The following is a 17,047-nucleotide window of genomic DNA, read 5'->3' on the forward strand; positions in this document are numbered from 1 at the left end:
ACCAATGAACAGGGCTTATATTGAATGGGTAAAATGAGCTTGGGTGACAGAGCGTTCTGGGATATGTAGTCCATTGTAATTGGCGCTTTCGCACTGCTGTCAACGCACGCAAAATGCGGGAGGATCCCAGCAGGTCAGGCAGCAACTACAGTATAAAAATTAATAAACCGTCGAGGTTTCAGGCCAGAATCCTTCAGGATTTCCAGCGTCTGCAGATTTTCTCGTGTTTGTGGTTCACACTGCTGTCAACCGCTTTAGACGCCTCGTAAGCAGTTTTGAAACGATTCTTTTCAAGCAAACTATTATAATCAATATGTTTATTTCTAAAATATTCAAGGCATATATATTTGCAATTAGGTGATTTTTGTGGTTGTATCAGATTTTAAAAATGTGGGGTGGAACTCGATAAATTGTGTTGATAAATAAAGTAAAAACTGCAGATTCTGGAAAACTGAAATAAAATCAGAAAATGCTGGAAAACTCAGCAGTTCAAGCAGCATTGGTGGATACTGTCAACATTTAGGCTTCAAGACCCTGTATTGATCTGTTCTTGTGGGAGATGGGAGCTATTCCAAACTAAGGGTTCAGATATTTAAAACTCAAAAGTTCAAAGTAAATTTATTATTAAAGTACATATGTGTCGCCATAAATAACCATGAGAGAGATGGGACAATATTTTTTTAAATCTTTTGAAGAGTCATAAATCCTTGGAACTCTTCTTCAAAGGTCAGTGGACCCAAGAGCTTACTTTGAGGATGATATAATCCAGCTTCTAATTATAAGTGAAAGACTGACATGCAAAGGCTGGAGTTCAGATGGTGCTGGTGAATCTGAGCACGACGGCACTTTGTGGTAAGGAATCTTACTATGACCATTCCTGAATGGCTTATGAATAAGCTTCAGGAAGGTGTCAATGGATAAATAATTAATTATTGTCACATGCATGGAGCACAGTGAAAATTTTTGTTTTGCCTGCCATTCAAACAGGTCATTTTCCCACACCTCCACATCACTTACTGCCCATTATGCCGCTGGTATTTAGGGCAGCAATGAAGGTCCTCCATCTCTGGTGATGTTCAGGGCTTTCTTCATCATGTCAGTAGCTTCCTCTTGGTTTTCACTGCTGTCAGTCATACAAGTCCCGGGTGGAGACTCAGGAATACCGTCGCACTCAGATGTAGAAGGATTCTTCATTGCTGTTTCTGTAACAATTTGGTTTGACCAGTCAGGATTGTTAGCCCTGAGCTGAACCCCTGAACCTGGAGGACCGGTGGACCACTCTTAGTGTGGCCTCTACCCTTTGACCTGTTTGGCACAGGTGACCCTACCAAGAGCCAAAGCATTAAGTCCAGCCATCATAGCTCTCCAGGCCACTGAGGCACGCAAGTGCCCAAACCACAACAAACTTATGGTCCTCTTGGTAACTAGCTCTGCTTAGCAGGAATAACATGACTTGTTCTGACCTGAATGTTCTATTTTATATGGAGCTGGATGTTGTAGCATAAGGCATATATTGAAATTTACAAAAAGATCACCCTAGCTTCTTACTTTCAATTCTACAGTCCTCTACTTGCCAGAGAGAGGGTGAGTGTGATCTGGTTTGCTCAATGCATTTTGCAGTCAAGGAGCAATGTCCAGTTCCAGACACCATTAATAACACTAATATTTAAATAGATGCATTTCGCGCATCGCGCTTCCTGAGATGGGAGCAATGTGATTTTGGTTCAAAAATCAAGATACACAGGGCACGGAGCTGCTGGGAAAAATATTGTAAGTTTTATTTTTAAATTTTTTCAAATAAATTGAAAATAATAATATTTTGTATTTTTTTTATTTCAGCAAAGCAGTTTGATTAAGATATAAACATGGTATAGTAGTGGTGCGTTTTAAAAGATGCAAGACGAATGTGTGCAGCATTTTTTTTTAATAAACATTAGTAGTTGTGAAATTCACTGCCTGTAGAATTGGTGGAAAAGGAAATTCGGGGCTTTCTACGGGACATTGGATGGACCCCGGAGGCAATCATTTTCTGCGTTATGATATTCTACAGAAGGCTTAGTTATGATAATATTACATAAAGTGAGCCACACAATAAAATAGAGAAAAAGAGGGGCCGTTGATAAATAGAGAAAACAAGTTCTGAAGTAGTCACTAACTTGGTAGGAAAAACGTTGTTATTGATGCAACACACTCAAAATGCTGGAGGAACTCAGCAAGTCAGGCGGCATCTATGAAGAGGAAAAAAACAATCAATTTTTTGGACTGAGTCACTTCATCAGGACTGGAGAAGGGTCCTGCTTGAAATGCCAATTGTTGTTCCTTTTTATAGATGTTGTCTGGCCTGCTGAGTTCCTCCAGCATTTTGCGTTTGTTACTCTGGATTTCCAACTTCTGAAGAATCTCCTGTGTTTATTGTTATGGACATGGAGGATTTGGAGAAGGTGCAAATGAGGTTCACCAAGATGCCGACTATTAGCTATAGTGGCTGACTTCCAAGAGGACCACAGCCTTGTTGTGGGGATCGGAGGTTTGCCTACCTCAATGACCTGGAGAGTTATGTTGGCTGGAGTCAGGGCTTTCTGCTTTGGTTCTTGGTAAGGTCCCCCTTGCCAAACAGGTCAAAGCGTAGAGGCCAGACTGAGAGTGGTCCACCAGCCCTCCAGGTTCGGGGGTTCAGCTCAGGACTAACAACCCTGATTAGTCAAAAAAAATTGTTACAGTAACAGCAATGAAGAATCTTTCCATACGGACAGATGGAGGACCTTCATTGCTGCCCTAATTGGCAGCAGCATAATGGGCAGTAATTATCAGAGGCTGAGGGGAGACAAGACTGGGTAGATGGGACTGACAGGGTTGCTCTGCAAGGAGCCAGTAAAGAATGGTCACCCCTGTATCATATGATCTTAAAAGAGGTGTTAAGTGATACTGGACCTCAAGTCACAAACGACAAAATCTGCAGATGCTGGAAATTCGAGCAACACACACAAAATGTGAAACCCTTTAGCAGGGTTTTGGCCCGAAACGTCGACTGTACTCTTTTCCATAGATGCTGCCTGGCCTGCTGAGTTCCTCCAGCATTTTATGTGTGTTGCTGGACCTCAAGTGTCAGTTTTATTGGCCAATCAAAAGGGACCCAGTAGATTCTACATTTGTAACAAAGGCACCAGCAGGGGGTGCTGGGAGTCTGGGAATCAAGTGGAAAGTTTCCTCCAACCCAGCCTGAATGTGCCGCAGATGATATGTGACCATCAAAAATATGCTTTTAAACACGATTTTAAATCAAAAACCTCTGTGCCAAGATCTCATTTTGTAGTCTTGCTTTAAGTGCATCAACTATGACAATGAGGCTGGAAGTTGTTCTTCCCATCATCACAAGGATAATTCTAATACAGAATCAATTTCTATGCCCCTTCTGTTCAATGGACAATGGCATCAGAATCAGAAAGCAAGGTAATTAGTGCAAGCAGAAAGGGAGCACAAGGCATCAATGTTGAGCAGTAAAACACACCCATGAACCCCTTGGTTAATGGCATTGGTCCATGGCATAAAAAAGGTTGGGAACCCCCAGTAGATGTTGGAAATGTCAGACCTGCACAGGCAGTCGCCTCCCAGTCTCCACCCAGCTAACATGAACACTTGCCACTCATTTCCAACTCATCTCCTGCAGCCTATTTTAACCCAGCTCTCATCCACGAACTTGTTCACCCATCGAACCAGCCAGCCTCAGCCAGTTGCTCCTAGCCTCAGTTACCTTGTTAACTGTGAGTTTAATATCTGTTCTCTCTAGTTTCGTGGCTCCTTGTGGCTTGTTATTTTGAGGTGATTATCAAAGGGATACTTCACCGCTGAATTGTTTCCGCTGCTCTGCTTTTGGGTCAAGCCTCCTCTACATTTCCTGACAGGAAATCCAGAGCAACACACGCAAAATACTGGAGGAACTCAGCAGGTCGGTCAGCATCTATGAAATGAAATAAACAGTCTACATTTTCGGCCGAGACACTTCAACAGGACTGGAGGGGAAGAGGGAAGAAGTTGGTATAATAGAGACTATGAGTGGTGTAAGGAGTTCGTTGTCAGGGACAGGTAAAGGGAACAAAAAACATTGAACATTACAGGCCCTTCGGCCCACAAAGCCAACCTTTTAACCCACTCTAAGATCAATCTAACCATTCACTCCCAAATAATCCATTTTTTTTTAACCACCCATGTGCCTTTCTAAGAGTCTTTTAAAGTCTCAATAAATCTACCTCTATCACCAACCCTGGCAGCATGCTTCATGGACCCATCACCCTCCGTGTAAGTAAATAATTTACCTTTGACATCCCACTATACCTTCTTCCAAACACTTTAAAATTACGCTCCCTCGCATTTCTGCCCTGGGAGAAAGTCTCTGGCTGTCCTCTCAATCAAGGCTTCTTATCATCTTGTACACCCCTGTCATCCTCTCTATACTTTTCTCCAATTGCCTTAAAAGTATGGCCTCCTGTATTAGTCATAGCCACCCTGGGATTAAGACACTGGCTGTCTACTCTATGTGTGCCTCTTATCTTGAGCACCCTTGTGTCTATTGCCTTTCATCCACCTTCACTCCAAAGGAGCAAAACCCTAACTTGTTCATTCCCCTAATCTGTCTTAAGTCCTTCTGCAGACACTGTGCTTCCTCAACACTACCTATTCCTCCACTTATCTTAGAATCATCTGCAAACCTGTCTACAAACATCAATTCTTTCATCTAAATTATTGACATACAACATAAAAAGAAGCGGTCGCAACACCTATCCCTGCGGCACACCACTAGTCATCAGCAGTCAACCAGAAAAGACCCCCTTTATTCTTACGCTTTACCTCCTGCCAGTCAGCCTTCTATCCATACTAGTACCTTTCCTGTAATTCCATGGGTTCTTAACTTGTTAAGCAGCCTTATGTGCAGCACTTTGTCAAAGGCTTTCTGAAACTACAAGTAAAAAATATACACTAACTCTCCTTTATCTATCCTGCCTGTTATTTCCTCAAAGAATTCAAACAAGTTTGTAAGGCAAGATTTCCCCTTAAGGAAACCATGCTGACCTGGGCCTGTTTTTACCATGTCCCTCCAAGTACCCTGAAGCCTCATCCTTAATCTTTGACTCCAACGTCTTCCCAATCACTGAAGTCAGGCTAACTGGCCTATAATTTCCTTTCTTCTGCCTCCCTCCATTCTTAAAAAGTGAGATGACATTTGCAATTTTGCATTCCTCAGGGACCATTCCAGAATCTATTGATTCTTGCAAGATCATTACTAATGCCTCCACAATCTCTTCTGCTACCACTTTCAGAATCCTTGGGTGTAGTCATCTGGTCCAGATGATTTGTCTACCTTCAGGCTTTTCAGATTCCCAAGCACCTTCTACTTAGTAATAGCAATGACACCCACTATTGCCCCCTGACACTCTCACCTTCTGGCATTCTGCTAGTATTTTCCACAGTAAAGACTGATGCAAAATACTTGAGTTCCTCTGCCATTTCTTTGTCCCCCATTACTACCTCAACAGCATCATTTTCTAGCAGTTCAAAATCCATTCTCATCTCTTCTACTTCTAATATATCAGAAAAAAATTGTTTTTTATATTATTGGCTAGCTTATATTTCATCTTTTCTCTCTGGCTTTTTAGTTGCCTTCCATTGGTTTTAGAAGCCTCCTAATCCTCTGCCTTCCTACTAGTTTTTGCTATGTTATATGCCCTCTCTTTTGCTTTTGTGCCGCCTTTGACTTTCCTTGTCAGCAACAGTTGCCTCATCCTCCCTTTAGAATACGTCTTCATTTTAGGATGTATTGTTCTTGCACCTTCTGAATTTCTCCCAGAAACAACAGCTATTGCTGTTGTGCCGTCATCCCTGATAGCGTCCCCTTCCAATCAACTTTGGCCAGCTCCTCTCTCATGCCACTGTAATTCCCTTTACTCCACTGTAACACTAATTCATTTGATTTTATCTTCTCCTTCTCAAACTGCTGGGAGAATTCTATCATATTACGATCACTGCCTCCTCAGGGTTCCTTTACCTTAAGCTCCCTAAACAAATCTGGGTCATTACATAATACCCAATCCAGAATTGCTGTTCCCCTAATGGGATCAACAACAAGCTGCTCTAAAAAGCCATTTCATAGGCATCCAGCACCAAACAGATTTTCCCAATCTACATGCATATTGAAATCCCCCATGATTATTGCAACATTGTTTTTTCATATGCCTTTTCTATCTCCAATTGTAATTTGTAGCCCAAGTCCTGGCTACTGTTAGGAGGCATGTATATAACTCCCATCAGGGTCTTTTAACCTTCAGTTTCTTAACTCTACCCACAAGGATTCTACATCCTCCGATCCTTTGTCACCCCTGTAAGGATTTGATTTCATGTTTTACCAGCAGAGTCTCCTCACCTACTCTACCATCTGCCTGTCCTTTCGATACAATGTGTATCCTTAGATAGAAAGCTCCCAGCTATGATCTTCTTTCAGCCACATTTCAGAGATGCCCATAATATCATACCTGCCAAACTCTAACTGCACCACAGGATCATCAACCTTATTCCATATACTATGTGCATTTAAATATAACACTTTTAGTCCTGTAAACATGAGGAATTCTGCAGATGCTGGAAATTCAAGCAACACACTTCAAAGTTGCTGGTGAACGCAGCAGGCCAGGCAACATCTCTAGGAAGAGGTACAGTTGACGTTTCGGGCCGAGACCCTTCGTTTTAGTCCTGTATTCATCAACCTTTTTGATTTTGGCCCCAAATTAGATGTAAACACCCCGCTGACTCCAAATTGGCCTTACTATCTGCCTCTCCTTCCTCACAGCCTCAGTACACACTGCATCTAGTTGTACACCAACTGCCCTATCCTCAGCACTATTACTCCAGTTCCAACCCCCTTGTCAAATTAATTTAAACCCTCCCCAACAGCTCTAGCAAACCTGCCCGCAAGGATATTAGTCCCCTCGGGTTCAGATATAATCCGTCCTTTTTGTACAAATCATACCTTACCCAAAAGAGATCTCAATGATCCAGAAATCCGAAACCCTGCCCCCTGCACCAATTCCTCAGTTATGCATTCATTTGCCAAATCATTCTATTCTCGCCCTCACTGGCATGCAGCACAGGTTGTAATCCAGAGATTACTACCCTGGAGGTCCTGCTTTTCAGGTCTCTACCTAACTCCCTATATTCTTTCTGCAGGACATCCTCCCTTTTCCTACCTATGTCATTGGTACCATATGCCCCACGATTTCTGGCTGTTCACCCTCCCCTTTAGAAATCTATTGATTGATTTGAGACATCCTTGACCCTGGCAGCTGGGAGGCAACATACCATCCGGGTGTCTCTTTCATGTTCCCAGAATCCACTTTCTGCTCCTCTAATTATGAATTCCCTTTTCACAACTGCACTCCTCCTCACCTCCCCTTCCCTTCTGAGCCACAGAGCCACACACACTCCAGAGACCTGGTCGCTGCGGCTTCCCCCGGTGGGTCGTCCCACCCAACAGTATCCAAAGCAGTATACTTATCATTGAGGGAAATGGCCATATTTCTGTCACACTCAGATGCAGAAGGATTCTTCACTGCTGTTTCTGCAACTATTTTGTTTGACCGGTCAGGGTTGTTAGCCCTGAGCTGAACATCCACACCTGGAGGACTGATAGACTACTCTTAGTCTGTCCTCTACCCTTTGATGTGTTAGGCATGGGTGACCCTACCAAGAGCCAAATCATAAAGCTCTGGCTGCAGCCAGCATAGCTGTCCGGGTCACTGAGGCACGCAAGCCTCCAAACCACAACAAGGTTGTGGTCCTCCTGGAGGGCAGGCAGAAGAGTTTTAGGTTAATTTGGCATTGTGGTCAACTCACACATCATGGGCTGAGGGCCTGTGCCAAAACGTGACTGAAGACTTTTCATGAGGGCTCCTTACAAAGGTACGTAAACAAGATTGACAGCTGAGAGACAGTAAAGATAAAGTTGGGGGGCTGGACGAGTGACTGACTGATAGGGTGTGGTGAATGTTGAACACCAGGTGGCAGTAATGGGGCTCCACCTTCTCTCTGCATTGATGGATGACCGATGACAGAGCAGAATCCTCATTTAATACAAAGATAGAAATACAAGGTCAGAGCTGATGCAGACAGAGTTAGTGGGTAAGGGCACAGCAGATGCAGGTCAGTGACTTGCAATGTGAGGTCTTGTTTCTCGATCTGAAAAGACAGATCAGAGTATTTTCTTAATGCTGAAGAACATCGAAATATGAAGGAGTGGAGAGGCTTTCATGTTGTCATGCCCGATGCATTGAAACCTAGCTCACGGATTTAAAATGAGTGATTCAAGGGGATAATAAATTACTGGCATTTATAATAATTGGCATTTAGGATGGCATGGCAGCAATCCTCACAACACGCTGGTGGAACTCAGCAGGTCAGGCAGCATCCGTGGAAAAGATCGGTCGACGTTTCGGACCGGGACTCTTCATCAGGACTGAAGAGGGAAGGGGCAGAGGCCTTATAAAGAAGGTGGGGAGAGGATGGGAAGGAGATGGCTGGTAGGTTCCAGGTGAAAAACCAGTAAGGGGAAAGATAAAGGGGTGGGGGAGGGAGGCAGGGAGGTAGGGAGGTGATAGGCAGCTGGGGGAGGGGGCAGAGTGAAATAGGGATAGGGGAAGGGAGGGGGAGGGAATTAGTAGTAGTAGTAGTAGTAGTCATACTTTATTGATCCCGGGGAAAATTGGTTTTCGTTACAGTTGCACCATAAATAATAGTAATAGAACCATGAATAGTTAAATAGTAATATGTAAATTATGCCAGTAAATTATGAAATAGGTCCAGGACCAGCCTATCAGCTCAGGGTGTCTGACCCTCCAAGGGAGGAGTTGTAAAGTTTGATGGCCACAGGTAGGAATGACTTCCTATGACACTCTGTGCTGCACCTCGGAGGAATGAGTCTCTGGCTGAATGTACTCCTGTGCCCAACCAGTACATTACGTAGTGGATGGGAGACATTGACCAAGACAGCATCCTCTTTTCAGACACCACTGTCAGAGAGTCCAGTTCCATCCCCACAATATCACTGGCCTTACGAATGAGTTTGTTGATTCTGTTGGTGTCTGCTACCCTCAGCCTGCTGCCCCAGCACACAACAGCAAACATGATTGCACTGGCCACCACAGACTCATAGAACATCCTCAGCATCGTTCGGCAGATGTTAAAGGACCTCTCCTCAGGAAATAGAGACGGCTGTGACCCTTCTTGTAGACAGCCTCAGTGTTCTTAGACCAGTCCAGTTTATTGTCAATTCGTATCCCCAGGTATCTGTAATCCTCCACCATGTCCACACTGACCCCCTGGATGGAAACAGGGGTCACCGGTACCTTAGTTCTCCTCAGGTCTACCACCAGCTCCTTAGTCTTTTTCACATTAAGCTGCAGATAATTCTGCTCACACCATGTGACAAAGTTTCCTACCGTAGCCCTGTACTCAACCTTTTACCAGAAGTTGGAGAACTCTATGTTCATACCAAGGGGCTAGAGACTACCTAGACGGTATATGAGGTGTTGCTCCTCCAACCTGAGTTTAGCCTCATCATGGCAGTAGAGGAGGCCATGTATGGACATATCTGAATGGGAGTGGGAAGCAGAGTTGAAGTGGGTGGCTACTGGGAGATCCTGTCTGTTTTGGCAGATGGAGCAGAGGTGCTCGATAAAGCAGGCTGCGTCGGGTTTCCCCGATGTAGGGGAGGCCGCACCGGGAGCACCGGATGCAATAGATGACCCCAACTGACTCACAAGTGAAGTGTTGCCTCACTTGGAAGGACTGTTTGGGGCCCTGAATGGTGGCAAGAGAGGAGGTGTAGGGACAGGTGTAGCACTTGCACTTGCAGGGATAAGTGCCAGGTGGGAGATCCGTGGGGAGGGACATGTGGACCAGGGAGTCACTGAGGGACCGATCCCTGCGGAAGGTGGAGAGAGGTGGAGAGGGAAAGATGTGCTTAGTGGTGGGGTCCTGTTGAAGGTGGCGGAAGTTGCGGGGGATAATGTGCTGGATCCGGAGGCTGGTGGGGTGGTAGCTAAAGACAAGGGGAACTCTGTCCCTGTTGTGGTGGCGGGAGGATGGGGTGAGAGCCGAAGTGCAGGAAATGGAGGAGATGCGGCTGAGGCATCATTGATGACAGCAGAAGGGAAACCACGATCCTTAAAGAAAGAGGACATTTGAGATGTCCTGGAACGAAAAGCCTCATCCTTGGAGCAGATGTGGCGGAGACGGAGGAACTGGGAAAGGGAATGGCATTTTTACATGTGACGGGGTGGGAAGAGGTATAGTTGAGGTAGTTATGACAGTCAGTGGGCTTGTAGAAGATGTCAGTGGACAGTCTGTCTCCAGAGATGGAGACCAAGAGATCGAGAAAGGGGAGAGAAGTGTCCAAGATGGACCAAGTGAATTTGAGGGCTGGGTGGAAGTTAGAAGTAAAGAAATGGCAGCAATGGCTTTACAGCATCAGCCTGTAAGATCAGGGTTCAATTCCTGTAAGAAGTTTGAACATTCTTCCCTTGACCGTGTGGGTTTACTCCACGTGCTCTGGTTTCCTCCCACATTCCAAAGAAATAGGGTTAGGCTTAGTGAGCTGTGGGCATGATACATTGCCGTTGGAAGCATGGCGACATTTGCCGGCTGCCCAGCACAATTCTCGCTAATCAGATTTGAAGCAAATGATGAATTTCGCTGTACATGTGACAAATGAAGTGAATCTGATCTTTAACAAAGGGATTTAATTGCCATATAGAGGAAGGATGTTCCTGTTGGAAAGAAGCTCAGGCATGTATCATCTGGAGGAACCTCTGTCTTGAGCAATGAATCTGGACATGAAAAGCACACAGGGCACAATATAGAAGGCCTGCTCCATGCTGTATGTCAATAAATAATAATTAGTAAACAATAAATAAATAAATAATGTCCCAATTGTAAGTGAGGCCCTGCAGGGTGTCTGATATACTAGGGTAGGAGCTGGTTGTTTCTGGGACAGAATGGCTTCCGACTGCTCTTACTTATTCTACTTTATTCTGTTGTACAAATCCCTATATCCCATCACACTCCACGTCCCAGACTCCCTTATCCCATCGCACTGCACGTCCCAGACTCCCTTATCCCATCGCACTCCACGTCCCAGACTCCCTTATCCCATCGCACTCCACGTCCCTGACCCCCTTATCCCATCGCACTCCACGTCCCTGACCCCTATATCCTATCACAGTCCAGGTCCCTGACCCCTATATCCCATCACACTCAGAATCAGGATCAGGTTTTTGTCCCTGACATATGATGAGAAAGTTGTTTTACAGCAGTAGTACGTACTGTTAAAAAAAACCATTAAAGTCTATAAATTACAGAAATAAATAGTTCGAAAATATGTCCTGCATGGTGAGAATTCTTAATGATATCCCATCGCCCTCCAGATCCCATCCTCCGATGTCCCATCTGACTCCAGGTCCCAGATTCCAATATCATGAACCCATGGCAGAATGATTTCCTACAAATGCCAACACTCTCAAAAGGACTCTCCTGCATATTCTCCTACCACCACAGAGATTGGGGATGAATTGCTCTAGGCAATGCATTGCGAGGTGCCTGGTGAATAGAATCCTACAATAGCAGGAGGCCATTCAGTCCATTGTATTTATGCTTGTAGCCCTGGTGAACATTTCCATCATTCTCTGCTTTTATCATTGGGAGTATCATGTTAGCTGATTAACCTGGTTGGTAAATGAGGCAAGTTTGTTGAATATTTTAATACCTTTATAGGAAAGGAACTCCAGTGTTTAGGACCAAGGGTCGGCCAGCCGTAGTGAAGTAAATAAAATGCGGAACGACCAAGTTGCCAGATTTGGAGATAAAGGAGGTCACAGAAAAAGTGAGGCTGAAGTCCTGGAGAGATTTGAAATCGAAATGAGAATGTTAAACTGAAGCACTGCCAAACCGAAGCCATTATGGACAGTGGGGACAAATGACTGGCAACTGGCAGGAGACTGGATACGAAGGATAAGGTCGCATTCAGCAAATGAGAAGAGCGAACTAACAATCAGGTAAACATTTTAAAAAATAAAACAGAAGTATTTACAACCTATCAATTAATAAACAAGAACTTTGAACAAAAGAAGTACTCTCCAGGTTTCTTTAACTGCTTTGTTGGGCTTGGCTGACCTTTTGTTTTACTTCTGTGCTTCCTTCCATAAATTCGTTGTTGAAGTTGTCATGGGACACCAGACAGTATTATTCACTGAAAAAGTTTTGTAAGCACAGTGTTTTGTTTAGGAGTGCCATACTTCAATAGAAGGAGCTCTGAATTGTACAAGTCATTTGCATCTGTGTTACTGTAAACCCAGAGCCTGCTGACTGCAGATGCACCAGGTCCCTTCCTGGTCAGAAAGCCTGGAGATTAGGTCTAACTATATAGAGTGTTAGTAAAGAACTCCCCTTGCCCCAAGCTTCGTAGGGTGACATTGACTTTGACAGAAATCATTTGAAGAAGGTATTCTATAATTGTCACTAATAAACTCATCCAAGAAAAATATTGTTCTGGGATCAGAGGTAATATGGAGGGGAAGTGTTTTTCCTTCTCAAAACCGAGGATAATCTGAGGAGAGGATAATGCCAGTGCATGGACCCATTCAATACGGAGCCATTACAAACCAACTGGACATAGTCTTAGCAGAGCGAAGTCTTGATCCAACAGTTAAAGAGCTGAATCTAGGCTCTCAGCAGTTTAATATGTATTGACAAGCATGCCCAAATAAACTCTGAACACACCAAACAAACTTGCTCTTGAGGCTCTGCACCTCTCCTACATCTCCACCTTAATTCTCCTGACTCTTCATTTCCCCCTCCCTTAGTCTTCCTACTTCTTTCACCTTCTCCCTCTCTCAGCTCCCTTCTAATTCCTTCCACAGCAAGAAACAAAGAAGTCTACAGGAAATCCTATAGTTAAAAGTTCATGTTCAGAACTTACAGTTCAAGACAAGAGCCATTTTAATAGGGAAGAAGGGAAATGGCAGAGCAATTAAACTAATATGTTGTGTCTCTGTTCACACAATAAGATACAGAAAGCCTCCTGGAAATGGCAGAGGATGATACAATTTTCCTATTTCCATACAACAGAAGAGGCCATTTTAGTGTTTGTCAGCCCACAGAAACAGCCTATTCCTCACTAAATTCCCCCCCCTCCATCTAATCTGCTATTAATCGTCTCATTAACTCCTCCTACAAAGAAGAGAAAATCTGCAGATGCTGGAAATCCAAGCAATACACACAAAATGCTGGAGGAACTCAGCAGGCCAGGCAGCATCTATGGAAAAGAGTACAGTCAATGTTTCGGGCTGAAACCCTTCAGCAGTCCTCGGTCCAAAACGTTGACTTTACTCATTTCCATAGGTGCTGCCTGGCCTGCTGAGTTCCTCCAGCATTTTGTGTGTGTTGCCCATTAACTCCTCTCTTGGTTTAGGGTGTAGAATTGTTATTTTTCTAGTAGTTTAACTGTTGTGTATTTAATGTTTCAATAATATTTGTGTAATCTTGTATATATTATTTCAGTATTCTTGTTCAATTAATTATGGGTTATAAAAATAAGTTAATTGCTTATGTCATCATGCATGCATGCCTGGCTTAAAGTAAAGGCAAGGTTAGACCCACATTTCAGACTCCCGTGTCTTCCTTTCAGTTAAATTAATGTTTTGAAGTTACAAAACATAACATTAACTTTCCTATGCTTGCTTTTATTTGTATATACATATTATATGTGTATAATATTCAGGGAATTTTCCAGTAACTAGTACAATTGCATCTGTACTTTTTGAGAAGCTTCTCAGTTTTTCTGCAGCAGGTGTCTTGACCCTTGAATCTGGCTATTTTATATGTTAATTCTTATCACTGGAATTGAGTTTGTCTCTAGTTTGAGTACAAGCTAACCACCTCTTCCTTTTCTTTGTCTTTTCTTTGTTCCTCATTCTGCTAACATTTAACAAAATGGCCATAAGCAACAAGACTTTTGCCTCACTCGTTACTTCCTAAGAACATCTGGATTGCAAAACCATCAGGATCTAACACCACTCCCCCCAAGATTCTACCACGTCCACACACATAGGGGAAATGTACAGTGGACAAATAATCTACTCATCTTTGGGATGTGGGAGGAAGTCCAAACAGCCACTGGAAGAATGTAGAAACTCCCATCCACACAGATATCACTCATGGTCCGTATAGATCAACTCCCACTCACCTGCTATTTGTTCAGAGCCCCAAATTTGGAATCTTCTTGCTCAGTGCATTGAAAAAAATTCAGGAAACCCCTTTAAAACAAAAGTAACAGCCCTATATTTGAACCCTTGTATCATTCTTCAAGTGCCTCCAAGAGGACCTCAACCTTGTTGTGGTTTGGAGGTTTATGTGCCTCAATAACCCAGAGAGCTATGGTTGCTGGAGTTGGGGCTTTATGCTTTGGCTGTTGGTAGGGTCGCCATGCCAAACAAGTCAAGGGGTAGAGGCCAGACTAAGAGTGGTCCACCTGTCCTCTAGATTCAGGGGTTCAGCTCAGGGCTAACAACCCTGACTGGTAAAACAAAACTGCTATGGAAACTGCAATGAAGAATCCTTCTACATCTGAGTGTGCTGGTGTTCCTGAGTCTTTAATGGAACTTGCATGACTGACAGTGGGAGAACCAAGCTACTGACACGATGAAGGAAGCCCTGGACACCGTTAGAGATGGAGAACCTCCACTGCTGCCCTAAACACCAGCAGCATAGCGGGCAGTAGAGAGATTCTTCAAGTGACAATGAACATCCATAACTTCTGCTTTGTTCCCAGCCTGAAGCTGGGATTGGGCGCGAACAGCCTTCAGTGCTCTTGTTTCACTCAGGAAGATTAAATCCAGCTGTGGATGGGCTGGACTTTACTGTATGGTGTGCGAGTGCTAGAAGTAAATGGTTTTTCAAATCATGAGCACGTCAATAAAATTGCAGTACCTCCGGATTTGTTTCCAACCCTGACAAACTTGGTTAATCATCAGAGATTATGCCAGAGCTTATTTTCAAATGTAATAAATTTGCAGCTTTGTGACTACTAGATCTTAATTCCTGGTTTGTTGGAGTGCCTTGTGGTGCAGGGAAATGTTCCCTCCAGAATAGAGAGGGAACTGAAATCTAAGTTTCAGTTGGCTGAATTTGTCACAGAAGCCAGCCAGTATCAGAATCAGGTTTAATATCACTGGCATACATTGGAAAATTTGATAACTTTGCAGCAGCAGTACAATGCAATACATGATAATAGAAAGAAAAAAAAACTGAATTACAGTAATATATGTACCTACAGTAATTCATAGTTCTCTTTTTTTTACTCTCTCTCTCTCCTATGTGTATGTACAAAGCTACTCAAGCTCTGTCAGACTGCATGGGGATTGTGAGTGAACAGACCTTTTCAAGTCCAGCCACAAATTCTCAATTGGACTAAGTTCTGGACTCTGACTTGGCCACTCCAGGACATTAACTTTGTTTTTAAGCCATTCCTATCTAGCTTTGGCTTTGTGCTTGGGCTCATTGTCTTGCTGGAAAACAAATCTCCCAAGTCACAGTTGATTTGCAGACTGCAGCAGGTTTTCCTCCAGGATTTCCCTGTATTTTGCTGTAATAATTTTGCCCTCTACCTTACAAGCCTTCCAGGGCCTGCTGCAGTGAAGCATCTCCACAGCATGATACAGCCACCACTATGCTTCAAGGTAAGGATGGTATGTTTTTGATGATGTGCGGTGTGTGGCTTAGGCTAAACGTAGCATTTAGTCTGATGACCAAAAAGTTCAGTTTTGGTTTCATTAAACCACAGAGCCTTCTTCCAGCTGACTTCAGAATCTCCTATATGCCTTCTATCAAACTCTAGCTGAGATTTCATGTCAGTTTTTTTTCCCAACAGTAGCCACCTCTTTGGCAGTCCTCCACAAAGCAGTGACTGGTGAATCACCTGGGCATCAGTTGTTGTATGCACAGTCTCTCCCACCTCAGCCCCCATCTTGCACGGTCACTCAGTTTTTGAGATTTACAGCTGTGCCATATTCTTTCCATTTTTTAATGATTGGCTTAACTGTTGGTTGGCATTCATCTGTCTCAAAGGACAATGCGTGATGATGATCATCATCACAAGCCTGGGCAGAAGGTATAGAGATCCTGAGCTGCCCAGTTGTCAAGATCCCCCTCTCGGCCTCACAGATGTAGTCCAAAGGAAAACTTATGAAGCAATACATTTGGCACCAACTTGGCTGCAGCAGCTCTGGAAGGAAGTTCAATGATGTCCAGCTGCCTTAGGGGCTCCACTCTGGATTTGCTGTCTGGGTTTACTCACGTGGCCTTCATCTCTCCCGAGGCTGCCCGCAAGGCAGTGGGGCTATTTACCCTTAGCTGGGGATCTGGTTCACAAGCACCAGGGTGTGTCCACACACCAGTGGGCCTGCATGCCTAGACCTCCTTCCCATCCTCTGTAGTTCATCTTGCATCTGAAAGGAGTTCAGTTTCCATGTGTCACCAGTGAGAAGACAGTGCATGAGGCTTGCTGTTGGAGAGGCTAAGTACTGGCAGGGAGAGCCTTACACATTCAGCTCTCCTTTTCACAAGACTGCCGGTCAGCAGTGGAAGCTGAAAGTGAGAGCAACAAGCACTACCCACTGCACTACCCACTACACTACCACACTAGACATGTTACAATAAACATTTTGACACTTAACTGTACTCCAAGGGATATTAAGTGACTTGGAAATTTTCTTGTTTCCATCTCCTGACTTATGCTTTTCAATAACCTTTTCACAAAGTTGCTTGGAGTGTTCGTTTGTCATCATGGTGTAATTTTCACCAGGATACTGACTCACCAGTAGTTGGACCTTCCAGATACAGGTGTATTTTAACTACAATCAATTGAAACACCTTGACTGCACATGGTGATCTCCATTGAACTAATTATGTGACTTCTAAAGCCAATTGGGCACACCAGTGATGATTTGGT

At 43.9% G+C, this 17,047-nt stretch overlaps 1 long non-coding RNA gene across 1 annotated transcript; it reads left to right on the forward strand.

The window, feature by feature from the left end:
- Positions 1-73: 73 nt before the first annotated feature.
- LOC134354029 (uncharacterized) lies at positions 74-15,687 on the forward strand. Its single transcript, XR_010019713.1, has 3 exons — positions 74-133; positions 11,815-12,095; positions 14,043-15,687. It is a non-coding gene; the product is annotated as an uncharacterized LOC134354029 (long non-coding RNA).
- Positions 15,688-17,047: the final 1,360 nt, after the last annotated feature.

The sequence above is a fragment of the Mobula hypostoma genome, chromosome 11, assembly GCF_963921235.1.
Source record: "Mobula hypostoma chromosome 11, sMobHyp1.1, whole genome shotgun sequence".
Taxonomy (NCBI): Eukaryota; Metazoa; Chordata; class Chondrichthyes; order Myliobatiformes; family Myliobatidae; genus Mobula; species Mobula hypostoma.